Below are 17,249 nucleotides of genomic sequence, written 5' to 3' on the forward strand. Positions count from 1 at the left end.
AGTACAGTCCACATAGTGTGCTATTTGTATATCAGCTTACTTTTCTAATTATTCACAGACAGAAAACTGCATGACAATAGTTTTAAATTCTATTATTTGTCTGTCTCTCTCTCTCTCCCATTTTGCAGCATGTGCATTACTTATCAGTCTTACTAAAAGGCTTGCTGCAAACCAGACTTTCTTTGCTGTTTACCTAACTACATCAGTCATATGTCCCTATTCAAAAAGGCTGACCAACCATGCTCTAGAACTGTTGACAAGTGGCCAAAACCCTGTCACTGGCAGAACTTAACAGTTGTGGGGAGGACACATACCATTGCTTCTCCTGTACCAGAGCAAGATAGACATTTAATTCAGCTGGCTACTGCTGAGGATACAACTGTCATCACTAAGCCCTATTTTTAAACATAGGGTCACTCATGCAGCAGTTTAAATAATGACAGCTAAATCACATGCCATCTATCCATATCAGAACTTGGGAAGCAAGTTTCATAAAGTGCTCAGCAGAGGTCACTGCCAGAGTCCAAGATCTGCCCATGCCAAGAAATTAATAACTGTTATGGTAACAATCAGTCTACAGCTGACTTGCAAGAGCTGAGCTGTCAATGAAACAATGACTGTGGTAATTTGCCGAAAGATGAGTAATTGACTAAATCCTTGAAATAATACTATGAAAATAGAAGCAATCATTTAAAGATAGGATATATAAGCTGTGATTTATGAAAAAAATAATATACATGCTTGATTCACATCAGTGAGGTGTTGTACTGTTTATTATTAAATGGAAGCATTATTTTTTATCTTCTGCTCTGTATCCAGTGACACATGTCTCTGTTGCTCCACAAAGGCAGAACAACATGTGCTTTGGATAATTTAACACTTAGTATTTTCCCCATAATTTTACAAGTAAGGAAGCAATTTAGCAATAAAAATGAAATAAAGACATACATTATAAGTACTAAGTGTTTCTAAAGGTCAGAGAAGAAGAGTTGACTGGGTTTTAATTGCCAAGTGCAACCTGCCAAGATCATCCCTTTAGTGCAGGACCAGACATAATTTTTAGTCACACTAGGATTGCGATTTGTGTGAGATGGCTGCTACTTAATGTGGAATTCCTCCACTCCCCACTATTAAGCATCCATGAAGTTAATGTATATACAAATTTAAGGGTGGGGGCTTGCTCCTCAAGATGAGTTGTATAGACGGGCGTGCCCTCTGCAAAACTGTTTACATTGTTTGCAGTTAGGTTACAGGGGAAGTGTCTTAACCTGATGGAACCAAGTAATAATTTTAAGAATGGTCATGTCTTTACGGGGAAGATTAAATACTCTGCAGTGTTTCATTAGTTGATGAACTGGACAGCACTGCTTCTGCATGAATGAGATAGAAGAATAAAACCCAGCAGCAAATCAGTTTTGGCTGGAAGAAACAAATGACTTGAGTAAGAAAAAGGTTATGAGGGGATCCACCCTCCTCCTGCTGATTGCTTCCCCTACCAATGGCAAACCACGTTTAATTTTCTACACTGATGAACAGACAGAAAGTATGGGTTCAAAAGATGAGGAAATCAAAATGTACAGTTACTATATTCACTGTCAATTTAATTCTCTGTTTTTCACTCAAGCACTTCATAGTGTTTTGGGGTGGGGAGTGCTCTGTACAGAGATATGCAACTAAGCTGCACAAGTTATCTTAGGTACACAGTTGCTGAAGCAATCACTGTTCCTTCTAAACTCCAATTGTGCATGAGTGAAAAGCAGACAGTCCACCTACACTACTGCAATACATACACAGTGAGATGGATGCTCAAACATCTACTTACTGGACATGAAATTATTGAATTTCCCTTGACTTACTACACCCACCCTTTCTATTCTATACTGTTCCATACCAATTCATTTACTATGGAAAACACTACATAAAATTATCTGTTCTTGAACATTGCTATAAATGATATAGACTCAGCTGGCTTACCTCATTCATAGGTAGTTACTAGGATTGCAGTCCAGGAAAACATTAAGTAGCCCAACTTAAATTCTCAGTTTAGCACTATCTGGTTAAGTGACTAGCTCAAGGTTGCAGAGCAGGCAAATGAAGACCGAGGGAATCAAACCCTGTATCTCGGGAAGTAGTTTGTGAATAACTTATTGTTGCCATCCGTATAACCACAATTCTTGTAACATGACTCAGTAAAGTGGTAATCTCCTCTCTGCTAAATGCCAGACTCTAAATGTACTTCCTGGGCTTTGAACCCACAGTGCTAATCTTTAAAGAACTCAAGTTCAGGGACTTGTTGACCTACACTGGCTCATAAGAATGATGTGCCAGTACATATCAGCACCTTCATCAGATGTAACCTCAAAGGTATTAACTCTATATGGTCAGCTACATCAAGAATCTAATTTTTCAATAAATAAAATAAATATGTGATACATGTAGCTGCATAGATACTTCCATTATGATCAGGAAAGGACTGTAATAGAGCCACTGTAAACTGCTGATCCTACAGTAAGTCTGAATACAACCAAACTCTACTAATTATTTCTAGTCTCTAACACTATGTTTACAACGCACAATTATGTTCATAGTATTATGAAAATTACTATACAACGTATCCTTCACTATGGATACAGTACTAAAACAAATTCAGTTAAAATGTTCAGTAAAATTAAATAACTTCTAAAAGTATGTAGAAGAATGCTCTTCAGCCAAGAGAACCAGCAGGGTTAAACATTTCAAAATTTCAGAATTTTTTTTTTTTAACGTCCATTTGAACTGGCTTCATTATCTTCATCCATTTGATTTATTTGTTCCTACTGAGGAGCTACGACTTGGCCCAAGGAGCAAGCTCACCATGCCACCACCATCCCAGATTACACTGGGACCCTTGCCTGGAGAGGGACCCGATTCCCATTTGCTCCTTGTTGACAAACTCACTAGCTTCCAACTCAAGGCAGAAGCTGGACCCTCCAAAACAAAGTTTACAAACCAAGAAGAAAAATACATTACTTCAGAGACTCCAGTTAGCGTTTCCAGTAGGAAAAAATGCCCAAAAGCTGTTGAAACATTTGGTTTTGGTGCTTTCGTTTTAATAAATACAAAATTTCTTCAGATAAAACAGTAAAAATCCAAACACATTTGAAATGGAGCTTATATAACATCCTAGGTCACATGAAAACAAAGCTCTCTTTCATTCATGAAATTTAAAGCTATATACCCCTATTAAAACCTGTACCCTATTGCTTAAATTACATAGTGTTCCATGGGTATTAAGCATTGCAAAAATATGTCACCTAAACTTAGTTTAACATAAACCATAGACAAATCATGAAAAGTGTAATAAAAGCATATAAAAACATAAAAAAAATGTGCTCCCAAATGGTATTACACAACAAAAAGATTCAAAGATATATCCAAAAATATTCCTATAGAGAGCAAGATATACCAATAAGGAGTTATAAGAAAAGAACTCAAAAATAAGAAATAACCTACATTTTTTTAAAGCATTAAGTTTAAGTAAACAACCAATGGAGGTTTGATCATTAGGTCCAGGCCAGCAGTTAGCATGGAGGTGAGTTGCCAAAATAGCTTACGTTTTTCTAGATACAGCTATCATGGACTCCTGTGTTAGTCTTGCATTATTTTCTTAATGATCACAAATTTGAAAAAAAAGACCTGGAACATCTGCAGCATGACTGGCTAAATCATTTGTTCCCTTGTTAATTCTTATGTCATTTATATGTTTGTAGGCAAAGTCTTTTAATTTACATTTGGTTTTACCAATGTAAAACGCTGGACAATTTTGGCATAGAACAGCATATAAAATGCCACTAGTGAGACAGTTAAATGAGCCTTTTAATTTGAAAGTCTGGTTACCAACCTTGAATTCTTCATGTACTATTATAAATTTGCAAATAGAACAGAAGCCATATTTTGCCATTTTACAATTCTTTGTGGGAAAACAATTCCGAGTACTAAAACGTTCCAACTATCTTTAAGTTATGTTTACGATTTTACACTATATTTGGTTTGTCACCCACCTTATTCACTATGTTTGTGTCCTCCTTGAACAGAACCCAGTTCTTCTCCAAAATTCTCTTTATTTCTCTGCTATCCACACTGTATGGAGTAGTAAAGGCACCACTGTAATTGAGGCTCATTGAACGTATGCTCATACTCCCCTCTGCTTCAAGTATGGGACAGGAGGAAAGAAGTGGTTCTGCTGTGGAATGCTAAGAGTGATATATGTTATGCTTTGCTCATCTTGGATAACAGGTGCAAAAAAAGTTCTCTAATGTTTGTTGATGACTTCATGCATCAACTCACTGATCAGACTAGATGGATAATCTCTGGCCAGGAACATGGACCTGATGTGTTCACATTCATCCCAAAAAATCTTTGAATTGTAATACCATACATGCAGCTCTTACAAACTGACCCTTGATCACTGTAACCTTCTGATGAAAGGGGTAGGATCTGGAATAGGGTAAATAAGTATTTGAAAAAGTTTGTTTGTGGTGAATGTTAGATACAAATCATTTTTGTTGGACATCCTTGGTCAAGGAGATGTCCAAATCAGCAATAGTGGAAACGGTGGTTTCAAAGGTGAACTTAAGGAAATCAGTTGTTTGGTTTAGGTACTTGAAGAATTTTGAGAAATTACTTAAATCTCCTTCCCATATAAGAAAAATATCATCCAAATGGAGCATGTACATTTTTACAGGAGTTCATGTATTCTGACTTGAAAAGGTATTTTTCTTCCCATTTCACCACAACAATATTTGCCATGAGCCCACCACATGCAGAAGCCCTAGCAACCCCTGTGGATTTCAAGAAATACTCATGGTCAGAGATGAAATAATTATTCTTTAAGACGATCTCCAATAGTGTTTTGAAGGTGTTGATTTTGTTCTTTATCATACAAGTATTCTGTGAAACTCTGTAGATCGTCATCATGAGGAATAACGTTGTAGAGATACTTTACATCCATTGTTACAAAGAGGAAGTTGTCAATATACTAGAGAGAGTTAATTTTACTGGGGAAATCCCATGAATCTTTACAAATACAATTTTCCTGTGTGATTAGATGCTTTAGTTTTTTTGTCCAGAAATTTAGTGCAAGGGTGTGTGACAGACCCTCTGCTATCAACAATGGGTCACATGGGGGGTTTTTGGATGCACTTGTGAATTCTTGGGACTCCAAAGATCATACGTATGATGGGGGACTGTGTGTTCAGAAAATTATAATTCATGTACATCAATCTGCTGGTCAATAAATAAGTCCTTAAGCATGTCACTGACTTTTTTATATGCAATTTTAAACTCATTTAAAGAAACCTTGATATAAAAATTACCTGCCAGTATACTATGCATCCTGGTATTGTATTCTGCTTTATCCATGACAATTAGTCCCCCTCCTTTGTCTGGTTTCATCAATATCAGAGCACAATTATTTAATTATTTAAGCAAGTCCTTTTCAATAGAAAACGTATCTTTGGATGGCGCAGTGGTGCAGTGGTTTGCATTGTCACCTCATAGCAAGAGGTTCTCCAGTTTGATTCTTGGCATAATAAGGAACTATAAGAAAAGAACTGAAAAATGAGAAATAACCTACATTTTTTATTCTTTTTAAAGCATTAAGTTTAAGTAAACAACCAATGGATGTGAGATCGTTAAGTCTGGGCCAGCTGATAGCAAGAAGACTGAGTTGCCAAAATAGCTCACATTTTTCTAGATACAGCTGCCACAGACCACTATGTTCATCTTGTGTTATTTTCTCAATGATCACAAATTTGAAAAAGTGACCTGGAACATCTGCAGCATGACTGGCTAAAGCATTTGCTCCCGTGTCTGCAGCATGACTGGCTAAAACATTTGTTCCCTTGTTAATTCTGATGCCATTTCTATGTTCGTAGACACGGTCTTTTAATTTACGTTCAGTTTTACTGATGTAAAATGCTGGGCAATTTTGGCACAGAGTAGCATATACATTAATGAGACAGTAAAATGAGCCTTTTAATTTGAAATTTGGGTTACCGACCTTGAATTCTTCACATACAATTATAAATTTGCAAATAGAACAGGAGCCCCAATTTAAAGAATTTTATAATTCTTTGTGGGAAAACAATTCCAAGTACCAAAACATTCCACTACTTTCTTTAAGTTATGGCCACACACATACACTATATTTAGTTTGTCACCCACCTTATTCACTATATTTTGTCCTACTTTAACACTGCCTAGCTCTTCTCCAAAATTCTCTATGTCTCTACTTTCCACACTGTATGGAGTAATAAAAGTACCATTGTAACTGAGGCTCCTAGAACATATGTCCATATTCCCCCCTGCTTCATTGATCTGCTGTTTGTTACTAGTTCATCTGTGTTGTAGATGTAGTCTGACATACAAGTCCTTATTTTATTTAGCTGCAGCCAACAGCTGTGGCTTTCCCTCCCTTTTTAAGATATTCTTGCTCTCAGGGTCTTTCAGCCGACTACCCCGCTCTCTTACAGCTAAAAAAGGTCCTGTGAGAAAATGGACAATCCACACCCTCTAACTCAAAGAATACCACTTCACCCAACAACCTGAGTAGGCCTGCCTCAACAACATGAAGAATTCCACATGGAGAACATTGCCAGCAAATTAACGTTTTTTCAACTGGGAAAACAGGCATCCATATGCAGTACATATACAGCAGGAGAGTGCATCCCAAATCTTGTCCTTGCACATGGTTTTGTGTCGGCTCCCTATTGAAATGTTGGCACTCTAAATGCAGGATGCTGAAAGGCTGAAAAAAAAAAGACAGAAAACCCAGAGAACAGCAAATCTCAAAAATAGCTTTTCTCCTTAAAACCTCTTTATGCAGGGAAGTCAGGCTCCTCTCTGCACTCTCAAACTTGTATACACTAACTCCAAGATCGCCATACCTCAGAGAAAAGGGAATACTCCAAGAAATTGAATCTGAACTTAGCATATGTAATTCTGATCTTTTGCCCATTCAGTCTCTGTATTTTGGGACTGGATTGCCTTCTGTGTGGAGTCTGCATGTCCACCCCACGGTCAAGTGGCCTCCAAATGACATGCGTGAATGGGTGTGCCTTCGTTGAAGGTTGGGCTGGCACCTTGGCACCATAAAAATCGACTGCCAATCATTAGCGGACCGGAGTTCCGCTGTGGCGACCACTAACCGGGAAAAGCTGAAAAGACAAACAAACTCTAGTGGGTCCTGCCATTTCAAATGGTTACCCTTTGTGTCTCATATGGTACTGCAGAAGCTGTACACATATGTGCAACAACTACTGGCAGTCTTCCCATATATAGAACACATGACAACAAATGCAGCCAAATACAACATCTGAACCACGGGGCGTTTGTAACTGCTGCTAAACGCCAATGCGTAAACCTTGTGGTAAATCCAAACTGTCACGAAAACACTTTTACCAATGAACTGTTCACTTCAGATGTAGAAAAAACATTTATTACACACAACGGATTAAGCGCTTTCACCTACCATCAACGTAGGCTTCATCAGAATGGTATACAATTACATTCAGTAGATTAAATAATTTAAAATTGGCGCCAAAATTTTCACATCTTTAAAGAAATATACACTCTATAAAATTTCATCAATATGACTTAGTTAATCAATATTGTTTCTTAAAAGCTTTTTTGCTAAATATTATAAAATGTAAAGTGCATCTATAATAATGTGTATCATTAAAAAATTCATTGAAAGTATTCTATTATACTTTTTGTGGAGATACTTTCGTTTAGACCAGGTGGAGTTGTGGCATCTGTTAAGATCTGCCAATATGTTTCTCTAAATGATAGTGTGTTTTTTATATTATTGCCTCTTGGGTCTAACGTCACTAATTCCACAATCCCAAACCTAAATTTGTGTTCGGAACCCATATTGATGACATGCCTAGCAAGAGCATTCTTTCAATGAATTTTTTAATGATACACATTATTATAGATGCACTTTACATTTTATAATATTTAGCAAAAAAGCTTTTAAAAAACAATATTGATTAACTAAGTCATATTGATGAAATTTTATAGAGTGTATATTTCTTTAAAGATGTGAAAATTTTGGCGCCAATTTTAAATTATTTAATCTACTGAATGTAATTGTATACCATTCTGATGAAACCTACGTTGATGGTAGGTGAAAGCGCTTAATCCGTTGTGTGTAATAAATGGTTTTTCTACATCTGAAGTGAACAGTTTATTCGTAAAAGTGTTTTCGTGACAGTTTGGATTTACCACAAGGTTTACGCATTGGCGTTTAGCAGCAGTTACAAACGCCCCGTGGTTCAGCTCATATATAGAACACAGATGCTTCTTCACTAAGACAAAAGAACAAAATAGCTTACTATAATAGTTGCTACACTGACAGATGTTCTCTGTTTTTCAGAAGTGTGTTCTACTGCCGTGGCAGTGAGTACACTTATGTGCCTTTACTTGTGGAACAGATGAACTGCTCACAGCACACACTTTAGTTAGTAAAGCCCTATAGCACGACTCCGTAAGTAATTAGCCTCAGATATGATGGCATACCTTCCTCAGATGGTAGGTGCACTGGTCAATTTGTTGTCGAATGCCCACCTTCAAAACATATTTCACTTAATTTTCTGCTCAGAGTGGGCCAATTTGTTGCTAAATGCATTCCTTCTGACTGATTCTTTCTCTAACCTACAGAATGAGCTTTAGAATAAATCACTACTATATGCTCTGAGTGTGCCGATGAACTGTTTCCATAGAGCTGTATGAAACAATGAGACACACTGTACTACCTTACATGAGATCCTTTTCCAAAGTGTTCTTTTAGGAGTTGGCTGGATACCTCAAAATCAGACTAGGAGACTTAAAATTCTGCATTATTCCTTCTGTTACATCATGTGTCTGTTCACCCTAATGTTAATGGTCATGGCAAGGCCAAATACACAGCAGTTTACAGAATGATTTCAAGATGGAAGAACAGAATTTTTGTTCCAACAGTTTTGTTCTTTCATTAGAAGGATGCTAGTTTAATTTCTTGCAACATTCATTTATTTACACAGCTTCAAATGTTTTCCTTTCTTCAAACCAGAACCAAGAAGTAGAATTTTAAATGAATCAAAACACAAAAAAATACAACAGTTATTTTATTTTTATTTTATTTTACATTTGTTAACCCAGGGTGTCTGAGCCGAAAAGGCCCTTTTTCAGCAGAGGCCCGGGGAGAAAAGCTCTACAAAGAAAAATTACAGACACATTTAGTTATTTAGACATGATCAGTATGCACACAATTTACAAGAGACATGTTTTTTTACAGTGGTATGCGACACATAAACAGTTACAGTGGAGAGAACAAACAAAAAAATATTAATTTTAAAAATAAAGGTAATTAATAGATTTGTGGTGTACAGCTGAAATTTGGAACATAGGTAGAATACATACATAGTACACAGGTACAGTACATACACTGTAGATTAGCCAGTGTCTGTGAGCAAGATTGAAAACTATTATCAAGTGCTCTAGATTTAGTATGTATATGTTATCCGCTTTCACTAGCCTGGGAAGCAATCATGGCACTGCCAACTTTGCTTGGGATGTTGCCTGATGAGGTCTTTAAAGGAGGCTTTGGATGATGTGCTTTGAATGCTAGTAGGGACAGAGTTCCATTTTTTAGCAACTATAGTGCATCTCCAAAGCTATTGTAGCTGTTGGAGACTTCTAGTAGTAGTTTGCTTGATGATCTAAGAAGCCTTTAGGCTGAGTGATGTTGTACTAGGTTTTTGAGGGCAGGACACTTATTGGGGAGGGAATAGAATGACAGAGGCAGAGCTGATTGTAGGTTAGGAGGTTGAACAGTTCAAGCCAGTGGAGCTGTCTCAGTACAGTGATGAGTTCTATATGAGCAATTTGCAGCAAAGCGGGCAATTCTGTTATAGCAGGCTTCCATTTTGCTTAGTTCAGTTTTGTTGAGATTAGTCAGAATGGGAGATGCATAGAGTAGGGTGGATAGAAGTTGGGAGCGAGCAATGGCTAATCTTGTGTTGTTGGTAAGAAATGGTTTGATACGGTAGAGTGACCCCAGTTTGGCATGTACTTTTTTAATAGTTAAGTTGAGATGACTATCAAATATTAGGTGGGAGTCTATGGTTATTCCCAATAGCTTAGCCTGTGCCACTGGAGCAGTTGAAATTTGAATACCCCCCCCCCCACCTACACCATGAGGGTAAGTAGTAACACCCTTTGCAATCATCCCTTCAATTAATCAATTTTAAGTCAAAAATCACAATGTTGCTTTGCAAAATACAATGTCAACAGCTACACAGAATCAACACAGTCTTCCTGGACATCCCTGTACACAAACATCTGAATTTATAGAACCATGTTAAGTACATAATGAACAAAAAAAAAAAAAAAAAAGAATAATAAAGCCAACAAGCATGGCACAAACGGTGGGAAGATATCAACCCACAGTTTTCTTATCAAAGCATTTTTGTTGTGTCAGCTATCCAGGCTAAGCATGTCAGTGCCATCACTTCCTTCCATGTCTACTTCACACCCAACGCCCTCAAAAAACTTCTTTCTGACCCTCAAAGTATGAAACTATATCCTTGAGTACACAAATCATGAAGCCACCACAATTCACAGAGAGAGGACTAAGCAGAACAGCATTTAAAAATAATTCATTCCTTTTCTAGCATGAAGCAATCTCAGAATTAAAATTAATATACTACAAATATGATCCTGCAATCATTGCTAGGATATACAGGTAGCAAACAGAAACAAGAAAAACACAACACTAAGCATCCTTGGCTGTGTTAATAAATCTCAAGCAAACTGATCTCTAACACCTGAAGGGAAATCCACTGAATTTCTATTGCATACCTCTCTCTCAACCCCATAGCACAAAAAAGTAAGGACAAAGGGCCCAAATCGGGGACATATCTTAAATATTGTGTTTATACTCTTAGAAAGGTGTTACAATAACAGGTTTTGCTTTAGAATGCATTTTCTGAAGGATATGAAGTCTGAAACTCAAATGTCTGTTATTATTAGTGACTTCAGTCCTCAATGATTTGTCAAAAAACAACTTTTATGAGGAACATACAAAAGACAGTGTGAGAAAATCTGGGATAAAAGGCAAAACCTAAAATTATACATATAAGCCAGCAGTAAGAAGTAAAAAAAAATGTCATCTTTTGTAGGTCACTAGCTATTATAATGTGCACCAAGTAGCACATCAGACTTGCAATAAACTGGCCATGTGATGAGGCAAGAAAAATAATTATGGACATTTAGTGCAAAGAGTGCAATCAATATTTTTCAATTTGCAGCAACAAAAGAAAACTATCTTCCAAGGCCAACTGAAACCATTAGTCTACATAACTGCATCTATTACATTTTTCAGATTTTCTCTACTGCTTGCAAAAATCACAACTATCATGATACTAATACTCAGCTAGACCACCACTCCTCAGTCCAAAACAACAACTTCACTCACAAGCACAAACATAACAGCCACTCTCCTAGGTGCTTCTACAGCAGAGATTCCAATTACTACTTACCAATTCCTCACAGGATATAAGATGCCTGATACTTCAAATAAAGCACATGAAGAAATTTGTACAAGTGGGGGGTGCATCTGGCCAGAGAACTCAGTTATGTGTTGGGGAGGGGGGGTTGCTGCACATACTTTCCAGCATTTTTTCAAAATGGGTAAATACTTCCCAGCATTTTTTCAAAATGGGTAATAAGTGAAATGTTAAAAAATGGACAATTCCGTTCTAGGAAGCAGTGCACGACCCAAGCATATGTGTATTTTTACTACAGAAACATCAACTATGACAGTTACCCCTTATCTGATGTTAATGTCTGTATTAAGTTCCTTTGTCTAGCAATACTCTCCATTCTACATGCAGACCATCATATGTCACTACAGCAGTGACAGCATTTCCCTTTACAAAACCCTCAGCCTAGTCCTGGAAGTATTTAACGATAACTACTATATTTCATTCATAGCTTGCCTGAATGAGATATTCCCTCACACCCTGTTAACCCCTCCATCACACACGTTAAAGATTTTTCCTGGGCTTTGCCCCCCCCCCAACACACATTAGATGCCTAAATATCCTGTTTCCTTTTTCACTGCTGTATTTGTTATCATCTGCATTCCATTTTGCACTACCATGCAGCATACTTCCCTGTTTCTTCAGACACAACCAGTGTTTCAGTGCCTTCTTATACGCTTGCATTCATAATTTCTTATTGATCACCTTTTCTAGCTTTTGCACTAAAAACCAAAGGGTGGTCTTTACTTCTCACATAACTACTACTGCATGACATGTATTACTGCTGTAGCTTTTGCTACAGCTGCTTATACTTCCTCTACTATTTCCCAGGCTCAGTCAGCACATCTCCACCACTTAGTTACCCCAAGATCCATCTAGTCTCTGCCCTAAACTGCAATGTAGTGTTATTTATTTACTTATTTACTTACTTTCTTGTCTGTGTTAACTGGGAAGAACATTTTCAGTGGAGGCCTATGGAGAAAAGCTCCATCACATTACATTTATATTAACAAGAGAATTTCACACAGTCCTCAGAAAACTATCCAGGGTTTAACTTTTGCTATGTAATATGTGAACTGTATGTAGTTGCATTACCCATTTAGATCTTTAGCCTCAGCACTGTGGTACACATGGAAAAGCCTTATGACCCAATTGACTTTGGTTCATTTACCATCTTGGAAATTATAAGGGCCACAGCAGGAGGTAATTGGAATTAGCACCTGCTGTCATCTCTCCCATCCTGGGAGAATGAGGCAGTGTGACTAGTTGCACTATTAAGTGTAATAAAAGTGCTGCGGAATGGCAGGTAGAAGCTACTAGGTTAGGATGTTCATGCCTCAAGTAAGACAGGAAGGTGGTCCCCAAACGTGCCGAGGCATATCATGGGAGCTTCCTAGTGCAGTGGATTCACTGAAGTAACCTATTGATAATGGGACAGGGGTCAGGTTTGGGTGTCATACAACAGACAGGCTAGCCCACTCCTGTACACCTGATTCCTGCCTCCAGGGAGAGTGAATATGCCAATCAGGCAGGTCAGAGAATGAATGGAATTGCAGGGTTTTGACTCTATGGAATGAAATGGGCGTGGCTCTCACCCTCACTGAAAAAAGAATGGATGGGTTGTTTGGAATAGCTTTTAACAGCAAAGTACAACTAAGATGACTACAATCTGCATTTAGAAAAAAAATGCATCAGTTTAAGGGAAGCTGATGAAGTCTCTCTCCTAAGGGTGTACTGAGAAAAGGGAAACTGTCTCCTAATCCTTGCTATGAGGTGGGTGGGCATGGAGTTGAAGCTACAGCAGCTGAGGGTGGGACTGAGCAGCCACTACCAGCTTACCCATCCAGGAAGAAGGAAGGCAATGGCAATGTGAGCAGCATCACTGAGTTTACTGCCATAAGTTGAACAAGTCATCTGAGTTTGAGGAGGTGCCTACAGGACATGGCACTCGAACAGGACCAGTTTTGCATGGCTTGGCGCTGGCATCAGTCCACAATCATTAGGAGTATAGCCATGAATGGACAAGTCTCACAAGATGTCAAACAGCTACTTCAATATGTGACACCTGTGCCATGGTGAGAGGCAGTTAGGACTCTCTTCATCCTGGGCCACCAAACCAGGTGAGACGTGGGGTGGGGGTTCATTACACCAAGGGATCACTCCACGGGTGCAGGCCAGTCAGTTGTAAACTCCAGACACCTGATATAGGGATACATGGAGCTTACATACCAGGACCTGACACAAATACACATGGTAGGTGTAGGTCAGGGGTGTAATGTTTCTCATTTGCTGAACTTAGAGTAAAGGCACTAACTCAACCCTTGATATCTCAGTGGAAGCTAGCAACACAGGTCTGTGAGGTCTTGAAGAAAAAACACTTGCATTAAGTAGGGTGTGAACAGTAGTGTCTACTCCCCAAGTGTTACCATGTAGCAAGGCAGAAGGCATGCCTGGTTTCTCCCATCTATGTCTTTGTGTGGATAAGTTAAAACACTGGCATTTATAGGTTCATATATGAGGCTATTGGCCCTGGGGCCTTTACAAGCCTAGCCCATAGAAGTGTCCTGGCATTGTGCCGCCCATCATTAAATCTCAGTGCCTCTATCAAGTAGAGCCACTGGAGTGTTGCCCGGGGTGAACTTTCCATTTCCCATCCACTCATCAAGATTTTGTTTGAAGAGGCCAGTGAGGTGTTCTGCTTGACATGTATGGGAAGTCTATTCCAGAGCATGGACAGTCTCTGGGTTATGAACCTGTCCCTCCAGCATGTTCTGTTGATTGTGGTAATGAGATTGAGGTCTCTGGAGCATGTGGTGTGGAAGGATTGGGATTTCTTTAGATGCAGCATTTCTAATAGAGCTGGGTCAGACATGACAAGTCAAGCAGAGATCGCCTCTTAGTAGATGATATAAGACAGAGAATAGCTGGAGTTTTTTGAGTCTGTCCATGTAGGACATATGTTTAAGGCCTAGGATCCTCTTTGTGAGTTACTTTTGTGGCATCTCCAGCTGTTGCAGGTGTCTAGTGAGGTAAATGCCAAATGGGGAATTGTACTCTATGATTGGTCTAATGAGGGGAGAGTAGAGAGAAATGATGACCTCTATTCTTCCTGGAAGCAAAACCCTTGGTAATGAGATGTGCCACGTAGAAGGACTTTCTGACCATAGTGGCAGTGTATTGGTCAAAGGAGAGGTTGCTGTCAACCTGTGTCCCCAGATCTCTTATAATGCCTTCAGTGTTCAGTGGGCTCACATTGATGTGGGAACTGAGTTTTTCCCAAAGGGGGTGACGATGTATTTTTTGGCATTAAGCTTAAGGCCATGGTTTCGACATCAGTCATTGGTCTCAGTGAGGCCTTTCTGTAGGATGTGTGCATCACTTGGGGAGTTAATAATGGCTCCCAGCTTGCAGTCATCTGCGAATTTGGTCAGAGTCCCTCCGTGTTGGCCTGGACTTCTGAGAAGTAGATGCCAAGCAAGAGAGGACCCAGGACTGATCCCTGTGGGACTCCACTCGTGACTGGTTGGCAGTCTGACTTGAGTCCACTACTTTTGAACTGTGGGTTCTGTGAGCCAATTTGCAACCCACCTAACAATATAGGGGTTGATGCCTAGTTTGCTGAGTTTATTAATAATTCCTGAGTGAGGAATGGTATCAAAGGCCTTGGCCAGATCGAGGTAGGCTGTATGAACTGCCTTACCTTCATCCACTGCTCTGGTGACTGACTCAAAGAAGTCATCTAGGTTGAGCAGGCATGATCTACCTTTCGCAAAACCAAATTGTGTGGCACCTAGAGTTTGGAGATTCTCTATATCCTTGTTAATTAGTTCCATGATGATGTGCTCCATAGCCTTACATATCAGACTTGTCAGGCTAATGGGGTGATAATTTCTAGGGTCTGTAGTTGTTCCTCCTTTATAGAGAGGGATGACTGTAGCAGTGCACCATTCGGTAGGGACAAAGTCTGAGGTGAGGTTGTGTGTGAACAGTGCACACAGATGTGGTGCCAGTTCACTTTGTAGTTCATGAAGAACACAGCCAGGGATATTGTTGGGTCTCATGGAAGCTGTATTCTTGGCCTTAGACAATGCAGCTTTACCATGTCCTGCAGTAATGCTGGGTTCCAGGCATTCTTCCAGTATTGAAATTGGTCCTTTAGGGGGGAGAGAGGGGAAACGTTGGCACTGAATCTGTCGGCCAGTATGTTGGCAATATCCGTTGGCTCAGTATAGGAGGTACCATTGTGCAGTAACTCTGAGCAAATCTGAGTATTGCCATGGAAATTCTTGATATAATTAGAGAAGGCTCTGTGGTTGTTTTTAGTGTCTGCTGCAATTCTGCCTTCATAGCTGGCTTTGGAGGTTTTTATGAGGAATCTCAACCTTTTGTTGAGGCTGATAAGGGAATTTTTCCAGTCTTGGGACTTCACCTTTTTCTGCAACAGTTTCTTCCTTCTGCTGTAGAGATTATGAATGGCAGGGGACCACTAGACTGGCTTACTTTTTTTGGAAGAGAGCATCTTGGTTCTGTCGGGTATGGCTAGTTCCATGCATTTATGTACGTGTTGGTACAGTGCATTGGTGTATGATTTGGCAATCATGCATCTATTTTTTATTATCATGGGTACCGTTAAGTTAGCCACCTCTGTTTTTAGGAGTCTGAAGTCAGCTTTGGAGAAGTTTGTCATGGTGGATACCTTTGATGGGGGTATGGGTGAGATGTGGATTTCTAGGGTGATTAGTTTGTGGTCGGATCTAACCAGGGAGGAATTGACTATTGGTGTAGAGCAATGGTTGCCCATGTTAGTAATAACCAGGTCAAGGATGTTGCTTCCTCTAGTGGGGGTAAGAACGAGCTGGTCCAGGGCATTGGAAATGATGAATTCCAGGAAGCATTGGGCCAGTGCATTGGTGCATGAGTAGTTTCCCAGCTGATGGAGGGGTAGTTGAAGTCACCTAGTATGAGAGTGTTGGGTTGGATCTTAATAGTTTCCAGGGTGCATAGGAATGTGGAGTGAGTCTTGGGACATGGTTGGGGACCTACAGCAGACTACGACCTGAATCACCATCTTACCTAATGTTAGTTATACCTGGACTATCTCAGATTCTCTATGCTGGGCTACTAGTCTGGAGGTGTGCATATCCTTTACGAATATGGAGACACCACAGCCTTTGGAGGTTCGGTCCATGTTTTGGGGCCGAAAGGTGTGGAATGAGTTATAGCCTGGTAGCGCAGGGGTGCTTTCTGCTACTTTAAACCAGGTCTCCATTACGGCACAAATGTCGATGTTCTCCATTTTGAGGAGTGCTTCGAGCAAGTGCATCTTGAGATTTAGACTTCTAGCGTTGAATAGCATGACCCTCAGATTGCATTTATTTATAGCAGTTACGGTGGTAATTTGGTCTTTGGAACACCACCTAAAAAAGGCACTATAGGGGTGGCAAGTGCCTTAGCCAGTACCCCGAAACCCAGGGGTCATAGATGCAGGCCATCTCTGGCAAAGCATCGAGGTCTGTCAATCATGTCATCCCAAGCAGACAGATACTGGATCCCCTTAGAAAGACACCAGAAACTTAGACAATTGTTGAAGTCATTCATTTTCTGTTTGTACTGTGGTATCATTCTGGGGGATGGTAGCATACTGCTCAGGGCTAGGCTCATACCTGTCTGGGCCACATAATCTGA

At 39.5% G+C, this 17,249-nt stretch overlaps 1 protein-coding gene across 1 annotated transcript in view; it reads right to left on the reverse strand.

Moving 5' to 3' along the window:
- PGM2 (phosphoglucomutase 2) overlaps positions 1–17,249 on the reverse strand; it is an 819,165-nt gene that overhangs the window by 70,093 nt on the left and 731,823 nt on the right. The gene's annotated exons all lie outside the window — the stretch shown is intronic.

The sequence above is a fragment of the Protopterus annectens genome, chromosome 2.part1 (assembly GCF_019279795.1).
Source record: "Protopterus annectens isolate FY-2018-M chromosome 2.part1, PAN1.0, whole genome shotgun sequence".
Taxonomy (NCBI): Eukaryota; Metazoa; Chordata; order Ceratodontiformes; family Protopteridae; genus Protopterus; species Protopterus annectens.